The sequence below is a fragment of the Crinia signifera genome, chromosome 3, assembly GCF_055691185.1.
Source record: "Crinia signifera chromosome 3, ASM5569118v1, whole genome shotgun sequence".
Lineage (NCBI taxonomy): Eukaryota > Metazoa > Chordata > Amphibia > Anura > Myobatrachidae > Crinia > Crinia signifera.
Genome location: NC_139219.1, coordinates 101,960,218 through 101,983,087, shown reverse-complemented (window position 1 = coordinate 101,983,087; position 22,870 = coordinate 101,960,218).

Genomic DNA, 22,870 nt, shown 5'->3' with positions numbered 1-22,870 from the left:
AAAACTATTAACCAATATACAAAAAAGGAGTACTAGCAGAGTGCAGATATCCAAAGACAGCACTGAACTGAATATTATATTATTAATATAATAAAATACTGGAGTATACTTCACACCAAAAGGAATCATGCACCAAATTTTTTTTAGCAACATGGAATAGTTTCACAGACCACATACTACCAAAGAGGCTATTCATAATTATTTCCATACCACTTTGTGGTATGCAAAACAAATTTATATTTACAGCACAGATGGTGTAATGGTTAGCATTACTGCCCCCACAGCACTGTGTTCTATTCCCACCATGGCCCTAACTGTGCGGAATTTGTATATTCTCCTCGTGGGTTTACTCTGGATACTTCAGTTTCCACAAAAATATACTGGTAGGTTAATTGGCTCCCAACAAAATGTATCCTAAAATTATATGTGCGCATGTACATGTAGTAGGGGATATAGAGTGTAGGGATGTGCTCTGGCCACTTTCAGGGTTCTGTGAAATGTGTTTTGGATGTGTATCTCTGGCAGTGTTTTGGATCTGGATCTGTTACAAAACACCACCCTTCAGTGTTTCGTGGCATTTCTTGTTTTGGCTTTTGTACCATAAAAAAAATCACTAAAATTGCAGCTTTTTTTTGCTCCTACGCTATTGTTAACCTCAATAACATTAAATTTCACTCATTTACAGTCTATCCTGAATACCTCATAACCCACAAACACGTGGTACTGCAGCAGCAGACAGGATGGCAGTTTAAAAAACTAGGCCCCAAAGAGCACATAATGCCAAAAAAATAGGTGTAAGAGGGAATTGTCCCACCCACCCTTATGTTGTGTAAATAAGACATGCACACTGTCTTTAACAAACCATTTAATCTACAGGGTCTGCCACACTACTGTGGCTGAAATTATTGGTTTGTTTGGGCCCCACATATAAAAGAAGCTAACATCTTTTCCTGTACAAACTGGCTCTACAGAGGCAAGATGTTGTCCTCATCCTCCGATTCCTCACCCCCTTCAGTACTACATCCTCATCCTCACAGATTATCAATTTTTCCCCGCTGAAATCCATAATCAAAGTTCCTTCTGTAGCCTCTTGAAGAAATTGCTGGTCTTCATTGAAGAATTGATAATTAATTTTGATGAAGATCATTTTCTCCACATTTTGCTGAAGCAACCTCCTATGCCGCTCGCTGACCAGATTCCCGGCTGCACTAAAAATTCACACTGGAGGAAGGACAACTCAGGTAAAATAGAGTCAGGTTGTACAGGGGCTTCCACACTGTCTTTTTTCCTGCCAGTACAGGTACGGACTGTCTGACATGCCTACTTGGATGCTGTCACCAATGTAATCCTCCACCATTTTCTCAATGGTGACAGCATTGTATGCAGTGACAGTAGACATGTCAGCAATCATTGGCAGGTCCTTCAGTCAGGAACAGATCTCCAAACTTGCTCCTGCCTGCCCTGCATCACCGCCAGCGGGTCAGGTAGGAAATTTGAGCTGTTTCCTCACAGTTACAAGTGTGGGAGAAAATGAAGGAGGAGATGTTACCGTGTCAAGGTCCGATTCAGATGGAAATCTCCTGACCAGCAGGTCTTTGCACCAATGTAGACTTGTCTCCGCCAGAAACAGAGACACAACATATGCTTTAAACCTAGAATTGAGCACGGTGGCCAGAATGTATTTTGACTTTAATAGACTGACCACCCTTGTATCCTGGTAAAGTGTATAAAGGGCTTCATCCGCAAGAGCAAAATACTTTACGGAATCGCAATGCTTTAGCTCCTCCTTCATTTTGTCCAGCTGCTTCTGCAACAGCCTGATCAGAGGAATGAAAAAAAAAGGACCAAAGACCAGCGCTAAACAAATCTGGTGGGAATAATTTAAAATACAGATTAATAAACCAATGCAGTATAGTATAGTATTACCAACAATGCTGCTGTCCTGTTTAGGGCCGCTCGGTGCCCCAGTGCAAGGAAAAAGACAAAGAAAATAAACCAAAACTGCACAAAGTTGGAATACTTTTAAAATATCAAAAATTAAATTAGGAAATATAACCAATAATATTCTCGTAAATTGAACAGCTAATAGGTGGTCACTCTATTATAAAATCATGACACAATCACAATATAGTACATATACAATAAAACATTTAAAAAAACAGGTAATAAGACATAATAACAATTATGGTTAGGTGAAAGCGCCCTTCAAGCAAAGATAGGTAGCGTCTCTAGATGGCAATAAGTGCTGAAAAATTAATCTGCAATTAGTAGTTTAGTTACCCGTAGTTACTTTACTTTAAATTAATTTAATGGTCATGTCTTGCCAGACAGAATGATAAAATGGTACCTTTAAAACCTTAGAAGATAGGATGTCTTCTTGTGCCTCCCAGTTGCTGATGCAGAATTCTCTGCAGGGCAACTTTATCCGGAGTGGAACACCATAGGTTTGAATTACGGCAAAGTATTGAGTAGGATCCTTGGATGCATATATGACATGAATGTCTGTGTCTCTTAGATCTCTTACGCATTTCCCCGCCTGCTGTAGGCTTCAGCGGCTTCTTCAGAGAGAAAATTTGTACAGTGCATCTACTAAGGTTTTAAATAGACCTTTTTATCATTCTGTCTGGCCAGACATGACCATTAAATGAACTTAAAGTAAAGTAACTATGAGGCTTACTAACAACAACGACTTGCATTAACATACTAACTCATAACAAACTACCTAGGGCAGTGGTTCACAAACTTTTTTGAATTACGGCACCCTAGAGCATCAAAATATTTTCAAGGCACCTCTAGGCCAAATGCTTCTTATCGAGAAATTCAGAAAAAAAATATTAATTTAAGTGCATTGTGTTTATGTCACAGTTATCTGGCGAGGGACAGGATTTGCTTCTGTTTGTCCACATATATTGATTGGCAGCCACCAGCACTGATTTTTCCTGGTACATTGACCATAAATAATATGCATTGATCTTGTTTCACCAACCCAAGGCACCCCTGCAAGTGTCCTGAGGCACCCCAGGGTGCCTAGGCACACAGTTTGGGAGGATAAAGCTGACCTCCTTATGCACCCATAAGAACTGCTTATAAATCACATCTGGCAATTACAAGCAACTAATCCTAAACTACTAATTGCAGATTAATTTTTCAGCACTTATTGCCATCTAGAGACGCTACCTATCTTTGCTTGACGGGCGCTTTCACCTAACCATAATTGTTATTATGTCTTATTACCATTTTTTTTTTATGTTTTATTTTATATGTACAATATTGTGATTGTGTCATGATTTTATAATAAAGTGGCCACCTATCAGCTGTTCAGTTTACGAGAATATTATTGGTTATATTTCCTAATTCTTGATATTTTAAAAGTATTCCAACTTTGCGCAGTTTTGGTTTATTTTCTTAATCAGAGGAATGAACTGACTCAAGCACGCAGTGTCAGAACTGACTTCATGTGGGGCAAGTTCAACTGGCTGAAGAACCTTGCACAACACGGACTGCTGCATATGTCAAGTAATACTGCCGTTAAAGTCCAGTGATACTGCTACATAAGTCCATTGGTATTGCTGCATAAGTCAAGTAATACTGCCGTTAAAGTCCAGTGATACTGCTACATAAGTACAGTGATACTGTTGTATAAGTCCAGTAATATTGGTGTTAAGGTCCAGTGATAATGCTACATAAGTCCAGTCCAGTGAAACTGCTGTAAAAGTCCAGTCCAGTGGCAATGCCGTTAAAGTCCATTGGTACTGCTGCATAAATCCAGTAATACTGCCATTAAAGTCCAGTTATTCTGCTTTATAGTCTAGTCCAGTGATACTGCTGTATATAGCCCAGTCCAGTGATAGTGCTGAAAAAGACCAGTCCAGTGGCACTGCCGTTAAAGTCCATTGGTACTGTTGCATAAGTCCAGTTATACTGTCGTTAAAGTCCAGTGATACTGACACATAAGTCCAGTCCATTGGTACTGTTGCATAAGTCCAATGTCTTCTCCGAAAGAGTTTTTAGTGCAGCCAGAAACTGTTCAGCGAGTAGCGTATAAGGTTCATCAAAATGAATGATCAATTCTTCACAAAGACCAGCAATTGCCTCCAGAGACTAAAGACGGATATGTAATGGTGGATTCTAGCGGGGACAAATTGATAATCTGTGAGGATCAAGATGTACGTACTGAAAGGGGTGAGGAATCAGAGGATGAGGATGTTCATCTGCGACTGCAAGCCTGAGTAAGTCTGCCATACTGCAGGCTTTCAGTCACTTAGTAAGTAAGTAAGTTTAATTTATATAGCGCACTTTCTCCAACAGGACTCAAGGCACTTTACAGACATTAAAAAACAATGCACATAATACAGAGGATAGAAAATAAATAGAGATTGTGGGGTGCACAATCGCCAGCTAATGATAATAAATATGAATGTAAATAATGATATATATATATATATATATATATATATATATCATTATTTACATTCATATTTATTGTCATTCCTTCTTTATATATATTTTTAATTTATATATTTTTTTAAATGATTTTTATTGTATTATTTTTATTTATTATTTTATTATTATTCTTTATATATTATTATTTTTACTATTATTATTTTATTATTATTATTATTATTTCTATATAATTTTCTCTTTTCATGTATCAATTTATTTTCATATATCAGTATTATTTTTATGGATTATTTTTTACTAGCATTACTATTAATCTGTATTGCGACCCAATATTGTAAACAAGATCAATTGATTGCAAAATATTCTAATATATACTAAAGATTCTTCAAAATGACAGAAGTCACACATCTTATACTGTTTCTAAATGAATGTAGATTTATTATTGTATTCCCACTGTTATATATATAATTTTTGGTCCATATATATGAATAGCTGATGCCAATTTTTTTCATCTGTTTGTATTCTCTTAAAATGTTTAAAAAATATCCATGTCTGTCCCTCATTGCCTAGCAGAGCAGAGACGCTTCCCCTGCTGTACTTCCTCCCGGAAGCCATCATTTTATGACACAAGCGTAATACGCCCACCAGCTCTCTGGGCGGTTGGCAGGGCCGGCGCCACCACTAGGCAAATCTAGGCATTTGCCTAGGGCGCCGGCCACTGGAGGGCGGCATTTTGTGCCGCCCGTTACCTGTCCTACGGCGCTGTGTATTTAAATCTGGCGGCGGAGGCAGCGGGGGTCCCTGCAGTCCATTAGAAATCACGAGCGCTATCCGCCGGGCTATGCGGAAGCGCTTCTAGTGTGAAAACTCTGGCAGCACGGCGCAGGCTGATCTCAGCCAATCAGCGTGCTGCCAGTGTTTTCACACTAGAAGCGCTTCCGCATAGCCCGGCGGATAGCGCTCGTTATTTCTAATGGACTGTAGGGACCCCCGCTGCCTCCACCGCCAGCTTTAAATACACTGCGCCGCAGGACAGGTACCACCCCCCACCCCCCCCCCCTCCGGCACCGGGGCGCCCCCACCGGCCCTGGCGGTTGGACATACAAGGGGGACGTCTTCTCGGTTGCCGAATGCGGACTCGGTAACATGACGAGCACGTGACCGGACACCATAACCTGGCAAAGCGTTGGACACGGCCTGGGATGCCGATGGGGATTCACCCATCCTCACCACCAATACCGGCAATCGGTGGCTGGCGGCTGGGTCCCCATGATGTCCCGGATCACACTGAGGGACCTACCATTTATCTACTCCAATTATGGTATTTAAACTGTGCTACTAGTGTCCTCTAATATACACACCATTTCTTTCTGGGTCACGTGATCCTGTAAACACAAAACAATCTTTTCTCTATTGCAAAAAATACCTTTAATGTGTTCAAAATAACTATATTATTTATAGTACTGCCTCCTATACTAACAGAATGTGTAACTTAGGTATTTTTAAGATGGTTCTCATATTTTGAAATAATTTTTAGTGTGTAATTGACCCACAGGTGAATCGGTTAGACAATTAGCTCTCTGGTATAAGTATGAGCACTGAGCTCACAGTTGACACTTGCTCCTGAGGAAGCAGGAGGTATATGATCCGGGGAAACGCGTTGAGCTGTTTTCTTTCTTGCTGACACCATCCACTCCATCCATTGTGACCTGTCCATCTCCCGCTGACGTCTCTCAAAACATCTGGACCAATTTATTTTGGGTTATCTGCACGATCCCTAATATTCCAGCACTAAAGAGGACGATTGTCCAAATGGGAAGCCTGAGCCCTTGAAATTATAGGGCAACTTACGACTACTTGATCCTGGATATAAATACCGGTACTTGTTTCCTAGAACGGCCACAACGATTTAGATCGTTGTGGTCGTAAGATAAAAAATCGGATCGGTCGCATCGCATGCGATTTGGTCGCATACGATGCGACCGATCCGATCTGCCGATTTTTCACCCGATTTTTTTTTTTTTTACACCAGATTTGTTTAAATTGCCCCCCCAAATGTTAATAAGTGTGCTAGACCCCACGATAGACGTGAACCCGAAGCGTGGCGAGCGCAGCGAGCCCGCGAGGGGCGGCGGTGCGCGTCCTCCGACCTTTTCATTCCCCTACTATCCACTAGGGCGTGGAGTGAGAATCTAATAGTGTGGCGAGCGCAGCGAGCCACCGAGCCCGAAGCGTGGCGAGCGCAGCGAGCCCCGCGAGGGGACGCGTCTAACTTCACAGGTATACGCGTCCCCTCGCGGGGCTCGCTGCGCTCGCCACGCTTCGGGCTCGGTGGCTCGCTGCGCTCGCCACACTATTATATTCTCACTCCACGCCCTAGTGGATAGTAGGGAAATGAAAAGGTCGGAGGACGCGCACCGCCGCCCCTCGCGGGCTCGCTGCGCTCGCCACGCTTCGGGTTCACGTCTATCGTGGGGTCATGGCGGGCACATAAAAAATGTGAAATGGGTCATATTGGCCCATTTCACCTTTTTTATCATTTTTCCCTATGTGAGATGGACTTAATCAAGTCCATCTCATCTTGTGCCATTATAATGGCACAAGACCGACCGATTTCAATGTTAAAAGATTTTTTAACATTGAAGTCTATGGAAAAATCGGGTCAATCGGTCGGTCGCATCGCGGCCGATTTTAATTGGTCGCGACCGACCGATTGACCCGATTTCTGTCAATCAAATGGAAAAAATTATAAAAAATCGGCCACATCGTGAGGATCGTGTCCCTTAATTAAGAGCCACGATCACTCACGATTGTGGCCGTTCTAGGAAACAAGTACCTAAATACCTACCAGAAGGGTTCGGATGGTAATATGAATTCATTTTGTCAGCTTTCTTATCGGAAACTCCAGAAATAACATCACGCCAAAGTATCCATGTGATATATTATTTTAATTATGCACATTGACTTTTTATGAATTATGCACATTTACTTTTTATGTCTAACGTTTCATCATATTATTATTATCATTATATTTTATTTTTTATAATGAATACATTTGTATAATATTTTTGAGAACCGTCTTGTCTAATCATTGGTACAGCCAGCGCTGGCACATCTTTTTATTTTTTACTCATAATACAGAGGATGTTGGTGGTACAGTAACAGATAAGTCACAGACAAAAGATACCCTTGAGCACACAGTAAGCATAATGCAGGAGTGGTGCAGCATTTTGGATAATAACTTCCATGGGTTGTGTACTCCACCCTGGCAAGGTACAAGGTGCGGCAGCCATTTTAGGCGCTCTGCGTAGGATTACCTTGGGTGGAATAGATTACCCCTAAAAGAAATTAGCCAAAATGGATGATTTCAATGTATACTCAGGTCCATGTATTGCAAGTGCACCAGATGAGGCAGCCATGGTGGGATGAAGGTTACACTGTAGGAGGCGAGCCATACAATGACCCAATGCATATATTGGAATGCAAATACTTGTGTAGTAGTATGATAAACCCTGCACAGAAACCTCCACGTGACCCACAACCTGCCCGCAGATATACCATCTGAGGCAACCAGCTTGGTGCACTGCATAGGTCAGAGCTGGCAGGGTGTGCAATCTGTGGAGGTACACATTAAACACACAGGAAAAGCACATGATGGGGTAGATGTATGCTGGAGGAGAGGAGGGGGAGAGAAAAGACATGAACACACCTTTGTAGGGGACCGACACCTTTATAAGGGACTGATGACGGAAGTGTTGCTACATAGGCTGGCCCTGGTCCTTCCCCTCACAGCTCCATGCTCACCATGAAGGGGTAGGGCTGGTGGTAGTCCTGGTGTTCTCATCCGTAGGGGTGGTGGGCCTGGTCCAGGTGTTCTCATGGCAAAGGTGAGTTGAGGCCACATGATGTTCCTGAGTTTTGGGGTTTTTATGCAGACCTTCAGAAGTAATGTTGTGTAATGTTGGAAGATAAGGGATGGCTGAAATTGTTAACCAATGAATGCAGTTAGGCTATAAGGGAGGCAAAAGGAGTGTCTCACAGCATTACGTGTTAAGTGTCCAGGCTGTGCAGACTGTTGGTGTTGCTGGATCAGGTAACTCACTGTAGTATTTTGTTTGATTGAATTTCAGTGGAGGTTGAAGAGTTTTCAGTCCTTCTGTTTTCTCCTGTTTATCTCCAGTAAATATCTAATGTTATATTAATATCTAATACTTAATACTAAAATACTTGATATCTAAAGACTAGATATCTAAAGACTACACAGTCAAGGCTTCGCAGCCTGAAATATACTGATTAAATAGGCATACAGATGCTAGCAATCCCCCCTTTAAACTCCACCCACAACAAATGGTTCAATCAAAGGTGTGATCAATATCAGATCACTGCCCCCACTAGAACACAGATTTCCTGCTTGGGTACAGACTTCAGCAGAAATAGCTAAACAAATAATATTCTATTTTGAATTTACCCTGTAGAGTTCAAAAGCATGTGGATGTTACAACAGAGAGAGACACAGTATGCACTATGCATGTATGCCCGTGATAAGGTTGAATTTACCCAGTAGAGTTCAAAAGCATGTGGATGTTACAACACAGAGAGAGAGACAGTATGCAGGTATGCCTGTGATAAGGTTGAATTTACCATAGGAGACAGAGAGGTTGAAGTCAGAGGAGCAGAAGAGCTGAGGAGTTCCAGTAAATCTCTAATGTTATATTAATATCTAATACTTAATACTAAAATACTTGACACCTAAAGACTAGATATATAAAAAGACTACACAGTCAAGGCTTCACAGCCTGAAATATACTGTTTAAATCAGTATATATATATATATATATATATATATATATATATATATAAAAATATAAATTAAAATTAGCCACAAACGCTTTTCGTGTAGTTAATACAGAAACTACCTAAATGACCCTGTTCAAAAGTTTACCTACCCCAGTTATATATATATATATATAGAGTATTGCCCCCTTTAACATCAATGACAGCTTGAAGTCTTTTGTGGTAGTTGTGGATGAGGCTCTTTATTTTCTCAGTTGATAATGCTGCCCATTCTTCTTGGCAAAAGCCTCCAGTTCCTGTAAAGTCTTGCTCGAACTGCATGTTTGAGATCTCCCCAGAGTGGCTCAATGATATTGAGGTGAGGAGACTGAGATGGCCACTCCAGAACCTTCACTTTATTCTGCTGTAGCCAATGACAGGTCGACTTGGCCTTGTGTTTTGGATTATTGTCATGTTGTCCAAGTACATGCGCAGCTTTCCGGGCTGATGAGTGCAAATTTTTCTGATAACATGCTGCATTCATCTTGCCATCAATTTTGACCAAGTTTCCAATACCTTTGTAGCTCACACACCCCCAAAACTTCAGCGATCCACCTCCGTGTTTCACAGTAGGAATGGTGTATTTTTAATCATCATAGGACTTGTTGACTCCTCTCCAAATGTAACGAATATGGTTGTGACCAAAAAGTTACATTTTGGTCTCATCACTCCAAATGACTTTGTTCCAGAAGTTTTGAGGCTTGTCTCTGTGCTGTTTGGAATATTGTAAGCGGGATGCTTTGTGGCATTTGCGTAGTAATGGCTTTCTTCTGGCGACTCGACCATGCGACCAATTTTTTTTTCAAATGCCTCCTTATTGTGCATCTTGAAACAACCACAACACTTTTTTCAGCTAAAGTTATTTGTGGATTCTTCCTTGCCAAACAATTTTCCTGGCAGTTGTGGCTGAAATTTTTGTTAGTCTACCTGAACGTGATTTGGTTTCCACAGAATCCCTAATTTTATACTTCATAATTAAATAAAAAAAATTTGGTGCTCCCGGAAGTGCACACCCTTCTCACAACTAGAATGAGATTTGTAAATGAAGTGAATTTGGAGCTGCCTTTTATGCAAAGAAAAATCAAACTATAAGTGTAAAGACTGTGATCTTTCATGTACATCAGCCCAACAATTAGATCAACATCTTAAGGGAGTAAAGCATTGTTTTAAGACATTCAGAGGCGGTCCTGAAGAAGATCATTGGGATCTTTTTGAAAGAAGCCAGAGGACATATCATATTGAATTTGTGCTCATATAACAGAGCGGCACTCCCAGGCAATCAAGACAAAGTCTGTAAGTTGTGGTGCCCTCCTTGAACAGGACTGTAGCCCACAGCCTGTATAATATATGTGCTTGTAGCGGCGGCACTCACGAAATAAATCAGACAGGAGACTTGGCTGTCACCAACGTTTCCAAGCCAGTGCGGCTTCTTTATCAAGGTGTAGAAGACAATGATACATGTTACCAGTACTTTCTTATGTACCTTCAAGTTCCCTCCTCCTCCCCACGTCGGCCACTGAGCAGGCGCCGTCTACTGACGTCACCCCACTCGGTAACCACACCTGGGGAAGCTGAGGGAGGCGTGCATACATTAATCATATTAAAATACGTGATACAATAAATAGAAAAATGTGCATGAATGAGTATAAATAAACTCGTGAATAAGACAGTGAAATGACCAACTGGTGCCCTATCACTGATGTAAAACAAACCAACTTATGTGAATGATATGTGCTAAAAACTTAACCCATTCTGTTACATATATATTTACAACACATAAAAAAATGCAATACAATGAAGCAAAGCCAGCAACACATCTAACCAAATGGATAAACTTATCCAGAACATTGTTACATACGCCGTTGGCGTGCAGTTATTGCAGTCATGGAGGAACTAATGCGCCCTCACCAGCTGCTGTAGATAAATATCAGGGCTGTCCGTATTGTACATGGGACCCTGTTTATATATATATATATCAGGGTTGCCGACCCTCCCGGAATTTGCGGGAGTCTCCCGAAAATCGGGTCCCCCCTCCCGGGCCCCGGAAGGGTGGGCAACCCTCCCGGAATCAGGGGGACCCACACTGAGCCCCCGCCGATCGCGGCATTTAAATGCCACAATCCGCGGGTCTCAGAGGAGGGGGCGGAGCTAAAATGACACAATCGTGTCATTTTAGCCCCGCCCCCTCCATGGAGATCAGTTATTTCGTCTATTTGCCGTAATGGGGGTGGGGCTTAATGAAGTCACCGTTAAGCCCCGCCCCCGAACTCGTAATAAAAGATTCCTCTCCGGGCTTCTCCCGGAGAGGATCTTGTGCAAGTCGGCAACCCTGAATATATATATATATATATATATATATATATATATATATATATATATATATATATATATATATATATATATATATATATATATATACACACACACACACACACACACACACACACATACATAGATGATACAGATACAGAAAAAAAAAAGGTCTGTTGAAATCAATTGCATTCAAGTTCCATATATACACGCGGCATTGTTTGATAGTTTTGATCTGGTAAAAAATTAGATGAAGAATGTATTTGACTGGATAAAAAATAATAAAGTTTCCATTTTAAGTTAAATGGAAAAAATGTTTCATGACACTGGGGAGTGCACATATTTAATGGAATATCGTTTCTTTGAAATGCATACAGGTATTACAGTATATGGACATACCAATGAAAACTAGCTATATAATACTCATCAATTCCAAGTGATGCTCAATCCATCTGTTTCCTATATAACATTTCATTGAATGTTTTAAGCTTTTGGTTAAAGAGGGCTGTGAGCAACTAGAAATATATAAATATATATATATATATAGGATGGAAGAGACTGGCACTCAAGGGTCTTTGTAAAAAGCAGTGTATTCACAGGAAAAACATCCAACGTTTCGGGGCTGCGCCCCTTTGTCAAGGTGTATGTGGTAACACCTTGACAAAGGGGCGCAGCCCCGAAACGTTGGATGTTTTTCCTGTGAATACACTGCTTTTTACAAAGACCCTTGAGTGCCAGTCTCTTCCATCCTATATCCCATTGTTTGTATGGGCACCGGGGCAGCTGACCTACTGGAGTGAGTGCCGGACCGTATCACCCTTTATATATATATATATATATATATATATATATATATATATATATATAATTTATACTTCTCTATACATACAGGTGTGGCTTATGTGGTGAAATTCCAAATTTTAAAATGAATATTACACATGTTTTCCCACATGTATTATGAAATACAATATTTCAGAGTATAAGACTTAAATATAATTACATATTAAAGAGCTACGGGCCCCTTTTGTTGTAAGCTGGACTTTCTCTGCTTCACACTGTCTGACTTTCCTTAAAGAGCGGCGAATAGACTTTCTAAGTCTCAGCACATCTGTGAATAAAATGGTGCTGTGACAGAACCAAAAAGTCACTGGTAAAGTACAATTTGTACTGGATGATGTACTGGATCTGCTGTATGTAGAGTACAGAAGCGTAACTCTGCGAGACAATGGAGTCATCTACCGCCGGGCTCTTGCTCCCAAGGGGGCACCTTTCCTCCTCTGCAAGTTTGAATCAGTTAATTGAATGCCATTGATAACAGTTATGTGGCTGACTCCCCCTCCTAGCAGGTGTATAGACATTACACTCTTTTTATTTTAAACATAATATACATAACATATATTTATATAAGTTGGTGTGTGTGTGTGTGTGTGTGTGTGTGTGTGGGGGGGGGCAATATTTATCTTGCCTCCAGGCAACTGGTAGGAATTTCCGCCACTGGTAGGGTATAATGGGATAAAATATGCCTTTTACTATACATCAGAAATGTATATTTGACAAAACCTCGCATGGTGCAACATAAATAATTAGATATAGGAAGGTGGCAACACACATAATCCACATTAGTAGCCATATAAAGCCACTGAAAGTGACAATAAAGCCTGTATAATACACAGTAAATAGAAAAAGAGAGGTTTTACATTAACACAAATGTTGTACAAAATTGTTCTTCTTCTTTAAATTTCTTAATCCAAGGGTATCACTTCCTCCACATAGAAAAAATAACACATAAATAAATAGTCTAGCATTTGATATGAATTGTCACTCTGGTTCTGATGTGAAGAAAAATCCACTGATTCAGTATGTAGGTCACAGATATCTGAAGGTGCATACACACTGTACAATATCACTAATTTTTTTGCTCTGCTGGGCTATATTGTTCAAAATATTGCCCAGCGTGTATTTAACAATGGTCATTAATGACGGTTTCTGTCCTCGGTACATGCGAATTTGTTCCAAAAAGGTGCATATTACTAGACTAGCTACCTAGATCATTCCTCGTTCGGCAAATTGCTCTGTGTGTATGCACTATATTGTTTCTGAACACATCGGAGGTGGATTTAGACCTCATGGGGCCCTAGGCAAGATAGCAATTTGGGGCCCTCCTCTCAGAAAATTAATATAACTATAACTTTGCTGCTAATAGCAGGAGGCATCAAGAGAGAACCTTGGCGCATGTACAGTCCACTGATAAATGCTCAGCTGTGTGAACATCGGCATTGCATTCAAATCTGTATCAGGCTCTAGGTCTTTTGGAAGTAGGCTTAATGCCTGTGTCACATTTAAAGTAAACGGACTGCCCACATACAGTGGATGAAACCATTTTGTGTATTATCAAACATTAAAGCAGCGTGGGAAGGTCCGTGTGATGTCACTACGTCCTCTGGGAACATATTGGATGGCCAGGATATCTTTATGGAGCCCATTGGGACTTCCTGGGCCTAAGGGGCCTTCCTCTTTGACACCGTACCTTATTGCACACAATCACACACGGGGCAGGCGTGCAACTGAAAAAGGGGGCATAACAAAAAGTGGGCATGACCTCACTTCACAGGTTGTAGGGACTGTCTCCACTGATATCACACAATAGCCCCCACAGTAATAATCAACCCACACAGGAAAAATTAGTCCAATGCACCCTCATAGGAAAAACCTCAAACACTTTGAACCGACATAGGAAAGGCCTCAAGCACATTGCCATCCTCCCCCATACAGAAAAAGCCTCAAACACATTGCCCCACACAAGAAAAAACTATCACACAATTTATCCTCCCAACAAATTAAATCCAGTAATGAAGTGTCTCAGTCTTCCTCCTGCCTCCCCTCTTCCCCATTTAGACTGACCTGTAGAACTAGAGCTCCAAGTACTTCTTTGTCCTCAGCCATGGTAGGTCCAGCAGCAGCATCAGTGCGGCAGGCAGCTGCAGTTACTGCCATGCCCATCAGTCTTGGTTGATAAGATGGTTCTATTGTTTGTCTCAGAGGGGTAGATGTATTAAGCCCAGAGAAGAGATAAACTGGATATAAAGTGGAGATAAAGTGAAAGAAGAGAAAGCACCAGCCAATCAGCTCCCAACTGTCATTTTCAAACACAGTTCATTGGCTGGTGCTTTATCTCCTTTCACTTTATCTCCAATTTATCTCTTCTCCAGGCTTAATACATCTGCCCCACTGCCTCTACCAGACATACCTTTCCCTCTCATCCTGGCTTTCCAGCTACAACAGTTGGAATAGAGGCTGTTGACAGCCAATAAGAATCACCCTTTGTTTCTGGCTATTGGCTTCAGCCTGATTATAGATGGCTATTGCTGGGCTGGCTGCTGCAGACAGATAGAAGTATTCAATGAGGATAATTCGCCCTGTTTCACGACGATTTTTTGCTATTTTCTCGTTGGAAGGTGATTTTTTGGGTCAGAAAGCAGATCACCCTTTCAATGTGCACTTCTTGCCGTCTTTCTAAAGTGATTTTTGCCGTGTCGCCGTGTAGCAAATCGCCATCTTTTCATGGAGAAGTGGAAAGTGAACTTTTAAAATAAAGTTGTTGTTTTACATTTGGTGTCAAACAATCAGGAATTTTATTCTGTGAACAGGCATGCTATTTTTATTCATGTCCTTATAGCACATGATTATATATTTAATTTTAAAAAACATAATTTTTTTTACACAGAGCAGCCAGTAGGGGGCCGAGAGCAGCTCATTACATATTCATATATTCACTGCTCCCGATCATTACATATGCACGATCGGGTGCAGTGAATACCTGGTCCCCTGCTGGCTCTCCCGGGGGGCAGCTTGTGCTGCCTGGTTCCCGGGGAGCCCACCTCCCCCCCACATATGTTCTGGGGCAGGCAGGGAGACTTCCATCTCCCTGCCTGCCACCATCCTCAGGCTCCCTGCAGCGTCCGCCGCGAGCCCCTGCGACGTTGAATAGGGGGACAGCGAGGCTCTGGAACACGGCGACTGTGCAGCGAATCCTAAACAGGATTCGGTGTACGCCGTGAATATTTTCATTGATTACTGCCCAGAAAGTAAACCTCTAACAGTTCAAACTAGACCCGTCCCACCCGAACAAAAGAAATTCAAGGGGGATCCAAGTCCGGCTCAGGGTTTCCCACCTTACTTGGTACCTAAATCGAGGCAAAATGTCATATTCTCATGAGTTCTGGATTGCATATAAGTCCCTTCCCGCTGTGATCATTGCCATTTGCTTCACTCCAGCTGTGCTGTACTCTGATGTATGATTAAGCTGTGTCTGTTTGTTCACCCAGGGGCTGTGCTGTTCATCCAGAGGATGTGCTGTGTGCATCCTGGGGCTGTGCTTTCTGTCCAGGGGCTGTACTAAGTCCATCCAGGGTCTGTGCTGTGTCCATCCAGGTTCTGTGCTTTGTCCATCCAGGGTCTGTGCTCTGTCTATCCAAGGGTTATGCTGTCAATCTATGGACTGTGATGTGTCAGGTCAAGGTCTATGCTGTGCTCCATCCATAACTCCAATGGATGCTTCTTTGCGTGCTATGTCTATGCTTTCCTGTGCTGCTGATGCACCTTTCCAGTGTCCACCAGCTCTAGTGCTCCCAACACTCCTGTTCGGTGTCCATATGCTAAAGTGTTACTGATGCACCTGAATTGTGTCCATCAGCTCCAGTGTTACTGACACACCTATCCAGTTTCCATTAGCTCCAGATGCACTTGTTTGGTGTCCACTTTCTCCAGTGTTAAAAAAAATTAAAATAAAAAACGTTTTAAAAATAGTAAGTACATTCCTATCATGAGTACTGTGATGCTGCAGGCCATACCCAGTGTATTCCGATGAAAAGTACTGTGAAGCTGCAGCCCATATCCCAATGTATCCATAGAAGTACTGTGACACTACAGGCCATAAACCAGTGTATCCATAGAAGTACTGTGGCATAGCAGGCCATACCCAGTGTATTCCTATCAAAAGTACTGAGAAGCTGCAGCCCATACCCCATTGTGTCCATAGAAGTGCTGTGATGCTGCTGGCATACGCGGTGTATTCCTATCAAAAGTACTGTGACGCTGCAGCCCATACCCCATTGTGTCCATAGAAGTATTGTGACGCTGCCGGACATTCCCCAGTATAGCCAGTGGCGTAACTATAAATTTTGCTCCCCCAAGCCAAAATATTTTTAGGCCCCCCCCCCCCCCAATAATGCCCCATACACATTACCTCTCTGTCTCCCCTGTGTCCCTTTCCACCACATGCCTCTCCGTGTCCTTCCCGACCACATGCCTCCCTGTGTCCCCCCAGGACCCTTCCCACCACATGCCTCCCTGTGTCACCCCTGTTCCCTTCCCACCACATGCCACTCTGTGTCCCCCCAGGTCCCTACCCACCACATGCCTCCCTGTGTCCCCCAGGTCCCTTCCTAACACATGCCTCCCTGGTCCCTTCGTGTCACTCCTAGTCCCTTCATACCACATGCCTCCCTGCATAGGCGTGCGCAGACCATTTTATTAGAGGGTGCACAATTGGAGGGGTGTGTCCATCACTGCCTACTGGGCGTGTCTATCACCACCTACCGGGCATCAATGCAAACTCATTGAAAAAAGGAATGAATACTTTACTATAGCAGAACTATATATGACGTCATCCCCCAAAGATAATAATACAGCACATACTGTAGGTCCCCCCCAGAAATTAATACAGCATATAAGTCGGCGTCCCCCAGATAATAATACAGCACATACTGTAGGTCCCCCCCAGAAATTAATACAGCATATAAGTCGGCGTCCCCCAGATAATAATACAGCACATACTGTAGGTCCCCCCCAGAAATTAATACAGCATATAAGTCGGCGTCCCCCAGATAATAATACAGCACATACTGTAGGTCCCCCCAGAAATTAATGTAGCATATAAGTCGGCGTCCCCCAGATAATAATACAGCACATAAGTCCCCCACCTCGATCTTAATACAGCACATACTGTAGGTCCCCCAACAGATAGTAACACAGCAAATAGGCCCCCAGATAATAACACAGCACATACTGTAGGTCCCCCCCACAGATACTAACACAGCAAATAGACCCCCCATATAATAACAAAGCACATAGGTCCCCTCACAGATACTAATACAGCAAATAGAGCCCCCAGATAATAATACAGCACATACTGTACATCCCTCCACTGAGATTATAGCACAGCACATAGGTCCCCTCCCACATATAATACAGCACATGATAAGTCCCCACCCAGATAGTAATACAGCACATAGGTCCCCTCCCCCCACATATAATACGTCATATAACCCCTTCCACCCCAACTCCCACAAAAAAAATCCAAATAAATAATACAGCACATGGTCAGTCACCAGTTTGCAGAAAGGAGGCCAAGGGGATGGAGTAAATTTGTTCCTGCACAAGGGACCAGACCACCAGCTGAGAAACAGCACTGCAGCCGCTGCATGTTCAAAGCAACAGCAGGCAGCCAGCCAGAAAAGCAGCGAGGGAGACTTAAGCCACAAAAAGCCAGTCACTGCCTGACCTGTTCGTGCTCGGCACTGTAGTAGCAGCGCTGGGTCCGGGCTTTCAGTGTGCGGTGCCTCTGGCTGGATTTAGGATCCTGTGTTGAGGGTAGATGGTGCGGCGCCAGCAGTCCCTCCTCCCTGTTTCCCCGATATTTGTGTGCCGCGAAATGAGTGCGAGCGGGTCCGTCCGTGTAGCTGCATGATGTCATGATGCCCCGCACCTGCAATGCTGGTAACATGCGGGATTAATCTTAAGGGGGTGGGCAGTCATTAGGGGGTGCCGGCATTGTAGCGCTATGTGCCGTCGGGGCGGGAAGCGCTGCTGATTTGAAAAGACCGACCGGACGCTGATTAGCTTAGAGAATTCAACCAGTGTCCGGCCGGTCTTTTCAAATCAGCAGTGCTTCCCTCCCTGACGGCACATAGCGCTACAAGGCAAGCTGTCGCGATAATCCTCGCTGCTGTACATAAGTGAGGGGGGAGACCTGCGGGCTGCTGCAACCTAATGTTAGTGACGGGTGCCGCTGACACATGATTGGAAACACTAACGGTAGCTATCCTGTGCTGGGCGCCCTGCACAGACCCGCTCCCCCAAGCGGCTGCAGGGGCTGCCACACGATAGCTACGCCACTGAGTATAGCCATAGAAGTACTGCAAAGTTTGCCGGCCATTACCCAATGTATGCATATAAGTACTGTGATGCTGTAGGCTGTTCCCCAGTGTATCTATAGAAGTACTGTAGGCCATACCCCAGTGTGTCCATAGAAGTAATGCAGAGCTGCAGGTCATTATCCAATGTGTCCAGTGAATTACTGTGACCCTGCAGGCCATTCCCCAGTGTATCCATAGAAGTAATGCAGCACTGCAGGTTGTTCTCCAATGTGTCCACTGAATTACTGTGATGCTGCAGGCCATTCCCCAGTGTATCCATAGAAGTACTGTGACGTAGAAGGCCATTCCCCAGTGTGTCCATAGAAGTACTGTGATCTTGCAAGGCATACCCCAGTGTGTCCATAGAAGTATTGTGACACTGCAGGCCATTCCTTAGTGTACCAATAGAAGTACTGTGACACTGCAGGCCATTCCCCAGTGTATCCATAGAAGTATTGTGACACTGCAGGCCATTCCTTAGTGTACCCATAGAAGTACTGTGACGCTGCAGGCCATTCCCCAGTGTATCCATAGAAGTATTGTGACACTGCAGGCCATTCCTTAGTGTACCCATAGAAGTACTGTGACGCTGCAGGCCATTCCCCAGTGTATCCATAGAAGTACTGTGACGCTGCAGGCCATACTTCAGCTTGTCCTTAGAAGTACTGTGACATAACGGGCCATACCCCAGTGTGTACATAGAGATTGAGATGAGATGAGATTCAACTTTATTGTCATTACCACACAGTAGGGCAACAAAATTAAGTTTTTCCATCCATCCATATTTCAGTTACAGCAAAAATCTAATTTGTTCACAATATATAAAACTCTATTACATTAATAGTCCATTAAAACTAAGTCCAGTCCAGTGATAGTGCTGTATAGTCCAGTCCAGTGGTACTGCGGCTATCCAGTCCATTGATATTGCTGCATAAATCCAGTCCAGTGGCACTGCCCTTGAAGTCCATTGGTACTGCTGCATAAGTCCAATCCAGTGGTACTGCTGTAAAATTCCATCCATTCTGCCATTCAAGTCCAGTGATACTACTGGTGCATAATGACACTGAGCACTTGATTTCTTTTAAGAGAAAAGACTAAACCATTAGCACAGAAATTCAGGAGACTTGGTGGTATATTCAATCTCCCGGCGGCAGGGCCCTATTCAATGCTGTCTTCCCCGCCAGCATTGAACAGGGATCTTGGCAGAACATGCCTGACTTCACAAACAGTGGAGCATGTTCTGCTGAGAACGGCTGGGAATTGACAAGCTCCGATTCCCAGCTTCTCGTGGCCATTTCCCCTTCTCGGCACTCGGCAGGTGGGACATTGAATCCCGCCTGCAAAATCCCTGTCGAGCCGGCCGAGACAGGGTCATGGCTGTTGGGCCAGCCCGACAGTCATGACCCAACATTGAATACCCCCCTTGGTCTGATCTGGTCTACAACAAGGTGCCCCCCTGTATAGAGGACACCTGCTGAAACCAGAGTCAGCCGCATCCTGCACAAGCCACCATCACTAATCAGAAACATTGGCAAGATGGCGGACGCAGCCGCACTTAAGACTCAGTCTGTCGCTTCCTCCTGAAAAGCTGTGTGGTCAGCCCTGTCCTGCGATGCCGCTTGCCACCATGCGCACCCCGTCGGGGGCTCCTTGCTTGGAGGTAAGCCTCCGATATGTGACACTTGTCCTTTGTCTTTCCCTTTTTGTCTTCTCCCTTGTATTTTCTTATTTGTAATTCCCATTTTTTATTATATGATTGTGCCTTTTATGTGAAATTCTGGAATGATTAATTACCACCATTTTTATGGCAACTCCTATATAGATTCAATTGTAATAATTATCTGTATGTTCCTTGTTTTGATTTTAACCGTATTTGTATACGCAGTCTAACATTGAACAATCCTTAATAAACAGTTTTTAAAAAAAAAATGCTTGTTCAGGCTTGTATTGCAGTCTGCGTTTAGAGTTTGGAGAACGGCGTCCAGTATGCTTTTCCATCGATCACTGAGCTTTGTTCTCACTGACACTATACACCACACCTCTCTGCCATTACCGGACAAAGGTCACAGTTCCCTGCAGCATTCTGCTCCTCTGCCATCATTAATGGACTTTGGCCTGTCATTACCAAGCGAGGTTTCTCTCCAAGATACAAAGTGCAGCCATCTTGGATTCCCTCATGATTCTCCACAGCCAATCCTGCACTTACTGTTTGTCACTTGACCACTGCAGCCAATCACCTGCCACTGGTTCCTATAAGTGGTATCAGAAAATCACTCCCAAATTGCCAGTGCAATGATGTCCTCAGGCTAGCGGTTTGCTTTGGAGAACTCCTTCCTTTCAGTAAATCTGTTGCAAGCTTCCAACCTGCTACACTGCCTGACTTCTTCGGTTCCAGACAATTCTGAAAATCTCCATCAGTTTCAGCGGATACACTACTTCCAACGGTTATCACCAATCCTACCATCACGGTACAGTCACCACCATTGGTGCCTGTAACACTGGTATCATCATCAGTACCTACAACATCGGTTACTATCATTAATACCTGCAGCATCTGATACAACATTTAACTCCAATCATCGGTGTTCATCATTTGAACCTACCAACATCAGTTCACTCTCAGTACGAAGCAACATTGTTTCCCTGCAGCAGTACTCAGCAACACTGGTTGTTACCATTGGTGGCCATTAGCATATGCTCTCATCCAGTGGCAACCATTGATGGTGACCATCGGTTTCAGCCGATAACAAACTCGTGCAAGAGGTATCAAATTCCCCCTGCATACTGTTGTGCTGTTGGTGCTCCATACCATGATTTTAGTTTTATGAAACTCCTGCTTGCCTATTGTGATGTCAATCGTCTACTGGAGAATCCGGAGCTTACCGCAGGGGGGTATTCAATCCTGGCCTAATTTTTTTCGCCTGGTGAAAAATGTTAACATTTTGCCTGTCTTTAGGTCGAATTCGACTTACCGCATTCATTCCCTATGCTGATTTTTCACCTGGGCGAAAAATTCATCATCAGCTAAAACTGTGCGGATCATCAAATTTGCCACACAACCATATTTTGGCGAATTTGTGTCCTGTTCTGCAAAAAGTTTTCACCAATGCAGATTCGGCCACCCAAAAAATGGCCTCGGTGAAAATGTACTAAAAACGGGGGAAAATATCCATAATTGAATACTAATAGACAAATCTTTGTAGTTTTTTCTCCTGTCAGGATTGAATTACAATAAAAAAAACTTCACACAGTATTTTCTGTATTTCTGATTTTTTTAGTTAAAACCAAAACCTTCTAAAAGCAACCTGGGGGAAATTTAATAAAGGTGCCAATACATGTTGCAATTATTGTATACAATATTGTGTACAATATCGCATCTCATCATATCTCGGTTTTGCGATGAGATGAGATCTAGTACAAAAAGTATGTGCAACTAATCTCACCTCCGCAAAACCGAGATGCGATGAGATGCAATATTGTATACAATATTGTATACAATAAAAGTAACATGTATGGGCACCTTAAGATGTGAATTCTACTTCACATGTGATGTTGCTATGGGCAACCAATCAGATCCTGTCTACTATCTTCTAGAGCAGTGGTTTCCAACCCTGGTCCTCAAGTACCCCCAACAGTGCACATTTTCCAGGTCTCCCCACTAAATCACAAGTGAAGTAGAAGTAGTTCTGACAACAATACTTAGCATAGGAAAAGGAGGTGGAGGTGGAGGTGGAGGTGGAATCAACTCCACGCCGACATGGATAGTGGGGTATGAAAAGGTTGGAGGACGCGTACCGCCGCCCCTCGCGGGCTTGCTGCGCTTGCCACGCTTCGGGTTATCATTGATAGTGGGGGTGGCGTTGACAATGGGGGTGCATTTAACTTTGTAAGCACCCTTCAGGGTCCTTGTACAATTAAAAATCGCATTGCATCGCATGCTGCTATATTGCATGCGATGCGATTGTATAACGGGCCTGATTAAGACCTCTTCATTATGCTGTGTACACTTGCAGCCTAGGGAACAGGTCAGTGCCGCCTGCCCTCGAATGCCCCCCCATCCCCTCGCTAGCATGCAAAGGGATGTGTATGAGAACACATCCCCTCGCATGTGGCCGAAGGCGAGAGAATTA